Below are 2,833 nucleotides of genomic sequence, written 5' to 3'. Positions count from 1 at the left end.
GCACATGCTTCAGGTGGATGCCATAGTCCTTAAGAGTTTGCTTCATTCACAAAAGCTGAGCGCAGCAAGATCCCGCAGCAATGTATTCATATTCAGCAGTGGAGAGAGATACATAGTTCTGCTTCTTTGAAGACCAACAGACAAGAGATCGTCCAAGAAAATGACATGTGCCTGATGTGGACTTGCGATCAACCTTGTCACTAGCATAAGTAGCATATGTGAATCCAACTAGATCAAACTCTGAGCCCTTTCGATACCATAATCCTAGTGTTGGGTGTAAGCCAAATATCGAAGAATTTGCTTCACAGCTAAGTGATGTGACTCCTTTGGTGCCGCTTGGAATCGGGCACACATGCAAACGCTAAGCATTATATCTGGCCTAGATGCACATAAATAGAGTAAAGAACCAATCATGGAGCGGTATACCTTTTCATCAAACTCTTTACCATTGTCGTCGGGACCCAGACGACTTTTGGTTGGCATTGGCGTCGTGTATCCTTTGTAGTCTTGCATTCGAAACTTCTTCAGGAAATCTTTGAGGTATTTCTCTTGTGATATGGAAATGTCGTTGCTCCGCTGACGGATTTGAAGACCTAGAAAGAATTTCAGCTCACCCTTCATGGACATCTGATATTGCTCTTGCATCATGTGTCCAAACTCATCACTGTATCTCTTGTCAGTGCAGCCGAAGATAATGTCATCCACATAGATTTGGCATACAAACAGTTCTCCATCATATGTCTTCGTGAAGAGTGTGGGATCTAGGGAACCAGGTTTGAAGCCTTTGCTCTTCAGGAAGTCTTTGAGTGTGTCATACCAAGCACGAGGGGCTTGTTTGAGGCCATACAGTGCCTTGTTGAGCTTGTATACCATACCAGGACGTTTTGGATCTTCAAAGCCAGGTGGTTGTGCAACATACACTTCTTCTACAATCTTGCCATTGAGAAAAGCACTCTTCACATCCATTTGGTACAGGAGGATGTTGTGATGGTTGGCATAGGCTAGAAGTATGTGAATGGCTTTAAGCCTAGCCATCGGAGAAAATGTTTCATCAAAGTCAATCCCTTCATCTTGAGTGTATCCTTGAGCAACGAGACGAGCCTTGTTTCTGACAACTTGACCATGTTCATCTTGTTTGTTGTGATAGATCCATTTGGTGCCAATGATGTTGTGCTTCCGAGGGTCAGGATGCTTAACCAATTCCCACACATTGTTCAGCTCAAACTGTTGAAGCTCTTCTTGCATCACTTGAATTCATTCAGGTTCCATGAAGGCTTCAGCAACTTTCTTGGGTTCAGATATAGAGACAAATGCAAAGTGCCCACAGAAATTTGCTAGCTGTGTAGCTCTTGAACGAGTGAGTGGACCAGGTGCATTGATGCTATCGATTATCTTCTCAACCTGCACTTCATTTGCAACACGAGGATGAACTGGACGAAGACTTTGGTCTTGCTAATCATTGTCTTCATTATCGGCATTGACTTTAGGCTGAGCACTGTCTTCGGGTTGATTAGGTGCGGAAACGATGAGTTCTTCTTCAGCCTGAGCCTCTGAAGGTATGATTTCTCCCGTACCCATAAGCTTGATGGATTCACTTGGTGAGACTTCATCTAGCACATTCGGCAGGTGCTCTCTTTATGAGCCGTTAGTTTAATCGAACCGCACATCCACAGTTTCAACCACTTTATAGTGAAAGTGGTTGAAGACTCTGTAGGAGTGCGAATCCTTTCTGTAACCAAGCACAAAACCTTCATGTGCTTTCGATGCAAATTTGGAAGTGTGATGTGGATCTTTGATCCAGAACCTAGCACCAAATACTCTGAAGTAACTGACGTTTGGCTTCTTACCATTTAGGAGCTCATATGATGTCTTCTTTAGAAGCTTGTAAAGATAAACCTGGTTGATGATGTGGCATGCAGTATCAATGGCTTCAGGCCAAAACTTCCTTGGAGTCTCTTACTCATCAAGCATCGTCCGAGCCATCTCAATGAGAGTTCTGTTCTTGCGCTCCATGATGCCATTCTCCTGAGGTGTGTATGGAGCAGAGAACTCATGAGTGATGACCAATGTGTCAAGATAAGTATCGAGGCCGGTGTTCTTGAATTCTGTGCCGTTGTCACTTCTAATGTGCTTGATCTTGATGCCATAGTTCTTCATGGCATGATTGGCGAATCATCTGAAGACATTCTACACTTCATTCTTATAGAGAATTATATGCACCCATGTTTATCTTGAGTAATCATCAACAATAACGAAGCCATAGAGACAAGAACTGGTAGTAAGAGTAGAGTAATGAGTAGGGCCGAATAAGTCCATGTGAAGCAGCTCGAAGGGACGAGATGTCGTCATGGTTGTCTTCGAGGGATGCTTAGCCCTTGTCATCTTTCCAGTTTCATAGACACCACAAAGATTATCCTTCTTGAACTTGACGCCCTCGATGCCTACGACATGTTTCTTCTTCGCGAGTGTGTACAAGTTCCTCATGCCACCAGGCCCTAGCCTCCAATTCCAGAGCGAGCACTCTAAAGCTTTTGCTAGAAGACATACGACCAACTGTGGTCCTACTGAGAAATCTACCATGTACGAATCGTATTTTCGATATCCTTTAAAGATTAGAGATTTGTCAGATTCTAGAAGCACAAGGCATCAATATTTTCCAAATATATCAACCATGTTCAGTTCACGAAGCATTGAGACAAACATTAAGTTGAAACCAAGGGATTCAACAAGCATCACTTTATCCATGTGCTGATCCTTTGAGATTGCAACTCTACCTAGACCCAATACCTTACTTTTACAAGTGTCAGCAAATGTGATGTGACTCTTGTCAGAT

The sequence above is a fragment of the Triticum urartu genome, chromosome 3A (genome assembly GCF_056163025.1).
Source record: "Triticum urartu cultivar PI428250 chromosome 3A, HENAU_Tu73, whole genome shotgun sequence".
Lineage (NCBI taxonomy): Eukaryota > Viridiplantae > Streptophyta > Magnoliopsida > Poales > Poaceae > Triticum > Triticum urartu.
The sequence above is the reverse complement of the archived record's forward strand: the minus strand, read 5'-3'. Positions refer to the sequence as shown.